Genomic DNA, 6,367 nt, shown 5'->3' on the forward strand with positions numbered 1-6,367 from the left:
AACGTATTTTATTGTGCAAACGCCATAAGACATAAAAAAAAAACTATAAACATCTGGTATCGCCGTAATCTTATCGCCCCGCAGAATAAAGTGAATATGTCATTTATAGCGCACGGTGAACGCTGTAAAAAAAACGAAAAAAAAAACAATAGTACAATTGCTGTTTTTTAGTCACCGCGCCACTTAAAAATAGAATAAAAACTGATCAAAAAGCCGCATGTACCCCAAGAAAACTACAATGGATTCCTCAAGGGGTCTAGTTTCCAAATTGGGGTCACTTTTGGGGGGTTCCCAATGTTTTGGCACCACAAGACCTCTTCAAACTGGACATGGTGCCTAATAAAAAAGAGGCCTCAAAATCCACTAGGTGCTCCTTTGCTTCGGAGGCCGGTGCTTCAGTCCATTACCACACTAGGGCCACATGTGGGATATTTCTCTAAACTGCAGAATCTGGGCAATACGTATTAAGTTGCGTTTCTCTGATAAATCCTTTTGTGTTATAAAAATAATGGTATAAAGAGGATTTTCTGACCAAAAAAAAATGTAAATTTCACCTCTACTTTGCTCTAAATTTTTGTGAAACACCTAAAGGGTTCATAAACTTTCTACATGCTGTTGTGAATACTTTGAGGGGTCTAGTTTCTAAAATGGGGTATTTGATAGGGGTTTCTAATATATGGGCCCCTCAAAGCAACTTCAGAACTGAACTGGAACCTAAAAAAATAAATAAATGAGGCAATACTTCGCTTCTTACATTATACTGATAATGAGCCGTGCCCACCCCAAGATGACCCCAGTTTTGACCGTTTGTTTAAACGGAGACCCCTATTAGACCGTTCCAGTGCCCGGTTTTCCCAAGCATACACCCCCGAGAAGTGTATTTCTATTTATGAGTCCCTGGTACATTTTAAAGGGAGGGTTCAATTCCGCGAGTACCTGCCGGGTAAGAGGACAAGGTATGGCGTGAAGATGTATAAGCTGTGAGAGTGCATCAGGGTATACCTACAGGTTTAGGATATATGAAGGAAAGGCCACCCCCAAACCAGACTGCATCCTGGGCTACAATAGGTACATGGGAGGGATGGACTTGTAAGATCAAGCCCTGAAGCCCTACAGCGCCATGCGGTGTGGTATAATAAGCTGGCTGGGCACATCATACAGATGCCATTGTACAATGCGTACATGCTACGTCGATGTGCAGGCCAGACGGGAACTTTCCTGGAATTTCAAGAGGTGATTATCAAGAACCTAATCTTTAGGGACCAAGAAGGGGGGGCACCCAGTACTTCTGGAAGCGAGCCCACACGCATCATACCAGGGCAACACTTTCCAGGAGAAGTTCCCCAAACTGGCAAGAAGGGAAAAAGTCAAAAGAGGTGCAAAGTCTGCTATAAGAGGGGAATAAGGGAGGACACAATATATCAATGTGACACGTGTCCCGAATAACCAGAGCTCTGTATGAAAGTGTTTTAAAATTTATCATACATCCCTTGGTTTATAATTTACCCCAATTTTACTTACCCTGATGCACTCCGCACAGCTTATCCCCCCTCGTCTTTCCCCTCTGAGCCCTGCTGTGTGTCCAGGCAGCTGATAACAGCCACATGTAGGGTATTGCCATACCCGGGAGAACCCACATTACAGTTTATGGGGTGTAGGTCTCCGGTCAAAATGCTCACTACACCTCTAGATGAATGCCTTAAGGGTGTAGTTTTTAAAACGGGGTCACTTCTTGCGGGTTTCAACTGTACTGGTACCTCAGGGGCTTCTGCATACATGACTTCGCACTAGAAAATCCTGAGTAGGCCAAATGGTGGTCCTTTCCTTCTGAGCCCTCCCATGGGCCCAAACGGCAGTTTATCACAACAAATGGGGTATTGCGGCACTCAGAACAAATTGCGCAACAGAATGGGGTATTTTGTTTCTTGTGAAAATAAGAAATTTTCAGCCAAAACTACATATTATTTGACAAAAATATTTTTTTTTTTCATTCCCAGCCCAATTCAAATAAGTTCTGTGAAAAAACTATGGGGTCAAAATGGTCACAACACCCATAAATGAATTCCTTGAGGGGTGTAGTTTCCAAAATGGGGTCATTTGTGGTGGGTTTCTATTGCTTTGATACCTCTGGGGCTCTGCAAATGCGACATGGCACCCGAAAACCAATCCAGGAAAATCTGTACTCCAAAGAACACACAGCGCTCCTTTCCTTCTGAGCCCTCCCATGGGCCCAAACAGCAGTTTATCACCACAAATGGGGTATTTCTGCACTAAGGACAAATTGGGCAACAAAATGGAGTATTTTATTTCTTGTGAAAATAAGAATTTTTGAGCTAAAACGACATATTATTGGAAAAAATATATATATTTTTAATTCCCAGCCCAATTCAAATAAGTTCTGTGAAGAAACTATGGGGTCTAAATGGTCACATTACCCATAAATGAATTCCTTGAGGGATGTAGTTTCCAAAATGGGGTCACTTCTGGTGGGTTTCCATTGCTTTGATACCTCTGGGGCTCTGCAAATGCGACATGGCACACGAAAACCAAACCAGCAAAATCTGTACTCCAAAGAACACACAGCGCTCCTTCCCTTCTGAGGCTTCCCATGGGCCCAAACGGCAGTTTATTGCCACAAATGGGGTATTGATGCACTCAGGAGAAATTGGGCAACAAAATTGAGTATTTTGTTCCCTGTGAAAATAAGAAATTTTGGTAAAAAATTACATCTTATTGGAAAAATTTCATTTTTTTAATGTCACAGCCCAATTGAAATAGGTGCTGGGAAAAAACTGTGTGGTCAAAATGCTAACAACAACCATAAATGAATTTCTTGAGGGGTGTAGTTTCCAAAATGGGGTCACTTTTGGTGGGTTTCCATTGCTTTGATATCTCTGAGGCTCTGCAAATGCGACATGGCACCCGAAAACCAATCCAACAAAATCTGGACTCCAACAAACATATAGCGCTCCTTTCCTTCTGAGCCCTCCCATGGGCCCAAACGGCAGTTTATCACCACAAATGGGGTATTGCCACACTAAGGACAAATTGGGCAACAAAATGGGGTATTTTGTTCCCTGTGAAAATAAGAAATTTTGATCACAAATGACATTTTATTGGAAAAAATGACATTTTTTTCATTTCAGAGCCCAATTCAAATACGTGCTGTGAAAAAACTGTGCGGTCAAAATGGTAACAACAACCCTAAATGAATTCCTTGAGGGGTGTAGTTTCCAAAATGGGTTCACTATTGGGGGATTCATACGGTTTTGGCACCTCAACACCTCTTCAAACCTGGCATGCTGCCTAAAATATATTCTAATAAAAAAGAGGACTCAAAATGCACTAGGTGCTTCTTTGCTTCTAGGGCTTGTGTTTTAGTCCACGAGCGCAGTAGGGCCACATGTGGGACATTTCTAAAAACGGCAGAATCTGGACAATACATATTTAGTAGTGTTTCTCTGGTAAAACCTTCTGTGTTACAGAAAAAAAATGAATAAAATTGAAATTCAGCAAGAAAAATGAAATTTGCAAATTTCACCTTCCACTTTGCTTTAATTCCTGTGAAATGCCTGAAGGGTTAAAAAACTTTATAACTGCTGTTTTGAATACTTTGAGGGGTCTAGTTTTTAAAATAGGGTGTTTTATCAGGGTTTCTAATACATAGGCCCCACAAAGCCACTTCAGAACTCAAGAGGTACCTTAAAAAAAAGGCTTTTGAAATTTTCTTAAAAATATGAGAAATTGCTGTTTATGTTCTAAGCCTTGTAACGTCCAAGAAAAATAAAAGAATGTTCAAAAAACGATGCCAATCTAAAGTAGACATATGGGAAATGTGAATTAGTAACTATTTTGGGTGGTATAACCGTCTGTTTTACAAGCAGATGCATTTAAATTCTGAAAAATGCAATTTTTTCAAAATTTTCTCTAAATTTTGCAATTTTTCACCAATAAACACTGAATATATCGACCAAATTTTACCACGAACATGAAGCCCAATGTGTCACGAGAAAACAATCTCAGAATCGCTTTGGTAGGTTTAAGCATTCCGACGTTATTACCACATAAAGTGAAATATGTCAGATTTGAAAAATGGGCTCTGAGCCTTAAGGCCAAAACTAGGCTGCGTCCTTAAGGGGTTAAATTGCCAGCAGAATCCCAGTTTTGCCCCTGAACCTTGACCGGCCTGGCTGGACTGACCTCCTTGGCCGACTCTCCCGGGAAAGGACTGCTTTACCGGAGCCGTAACCCTTAACCAGAGCGCAATATCCTTCTGGTCCCACCGAATCGCCGGCCGAACCGCTTTCCGCTGACGGAATTGCTCGTCGTATCTTAACCACGCCTGCCCCCCGTATGCCCTGTGAGCCTCCACAATGGCATCAAAATAGCAAAACAACGCCGAACAATTTTCCGGCGCCTTCTCTCCGATCACGCTGGCTAATATGGCAAACGCCTGCGACCAATTGACGAACGTCTGCGGGATAAGCCTATACCGCCGACGTTCCTCCTCCTCCTTCTTACTCTCGTCCCGCTTGCTCTTATCCAAGTTGAATTTAGCAAGTGGCAGGAGAGAAAAAATCTCGACATATTCGTCCTTCCAGTTCCGCTCACGAAACTCCTGCTTTAAATGCGCCCCCAACGGACATTCGAAGCAAACATACACCTCCCCGCGAGCACGATCGTCAATACGCACCCTATCGCCATCTTTTTGGGCCTCGGTCTGTACTGATACCGCGACCGCCTCCTTGGCCGCCGCCACCATCCCGGGACGTGACTGTAACGATCCCACCTCCCGGGGGCCTTCCCAAACTACCGCCGGGGACACCGCCGTAACTACTGGCGCCGCCGCCCTATCAAGACGCCCGACCAGCTCCCGCAAGCAACCCACTAAATCCGCTAAACCCGCGCCGTCGCGCTCGACCGCGCCGCTACCGGCAGCCGATGCTTCGCTTGCTGCCCCCCCCCCCCCACCGACACCCGACATGAAAATCCCTGGATATGCCAAAGACAGAGTTATGCACTCACCGGGCTGCACAGGCGCTGTGTTCCCGTCAGCCGGACCATCCTGACCTCGCCGAAAATCGTCCAGCTCGCCTTCTTCCAGATCCTCTCTCGCAGACGACTGGCCATCCCACCGACATCTCCTACACGGGGACAACGACGCGCTGACAGATAGGCCGGCAACCTGCCGCCCGACCGCGGGGGCCCAGACTTCTGACCGGACCTGTTGTCTCATCGCCGCTGCAGCTCTAGGCATCCTTCTTGACGGTCTCGATGAAGCCTGCCCCCTGGCCGGAACATCACCATGCGGGGCGGCCGTAGATTGTTCTCCAATTCTTGCATCTGATGGGGGAGGGGTGACAGGGAGCCCGGCCTGCGACTCCCTGTTTACCGCCGGACCTCGTCGCGGCTGGGGATTCCTGCCAGGACGCAGGGCCTGGGAAGAGGCGGCCCTCCCAGCTGCCTGGCCTGCAGCGTCCTTTGTAGGGCTCCCCCTGCGACGCCGTGTCCACGGGACCACCTCAGGGCTGAGGCGTTCTGGAGGGCGGGACCGCCGGGAGCGACGGGGAGACCCGGCCTGAGCCACCGTCGCCCCTGACGACGCTCTCTGCCTCATTCGAGCAGGAGCGGGTGTTGCCAACTCCCCCCCGCCGCCACATGACTATTACTAGGGAGGGGGAGGGGAGCCTGTCCCCCTGCGCAACAGACTTCGGGCGCCGGGCCTGACGTGGCGATGAGTCGGCCCCCGGGATTCTTGTAAGTGCAGCCACGGTCTCCTCTAACCAGCCGGGACCGTGGAATGCAGCTGCCGCACGCAGCTGCTGAAGTATGCCGACCTCCGACATGGCAGGTCAGCACGGAGCGGGACAACAGTGGGAGCTAATGAGTAACACTTGCTTCTTCTCCCGCTGCTTCCGGCTCAATGCCGAAAACAGCGGGAAGCCTAGTAACGTCCCCTAACTCCTCCCTACCTCTCATCTACCTCCCCCTACATCCCCTTCTAGTTAACCTTTTCCCTCCTAGGTCCAGTCATGGAGGCTTCCCTCTGAAGCCCTGCGGGCTGCGTCCAGCCTCTTCTAGGGATACAGGAAATAGGATGCAGGGAACGGGAACTCTGGGATCAAACAGGAAAATACTAAGGGACCCTTTGCAATACAAACATGGGAAAAGTACAAACAACGCTCAAGCAAGGAGTGGAAGGGCAGAGACCTTTTTATAATCCAGGGTGCACTGGAGTAGGATAGAAAACTTTTAGGAAGTGCGCACGCTGGCCCTTTAAGACAATCCTCGCACACTCCAGGAAGGAAAGGCCGCGCCAGCCGTGGTCTCTGCGGAGGTGGCCAGGAAGTTGCGGTCGCGGCCGTTC

The sequence above is a fragment of the Rhinoderma darwinii genome, chromosome 2 (genome assembly GCF_050947455.1).
Source record: "Rhinoderma darwinii isolate aRhiDar2 chromosome 2, aRhiDar2.hap1, whole genome shotgun sequence".
In the NCBI taxonomy this organism is placed as follows: domain Eukaryota; kingdom Metazoa; phylum Chordata; class Amphibia; order Anura; family Rhinodermatidae; genus Rhinoderma; species Rhinoderma darwinii.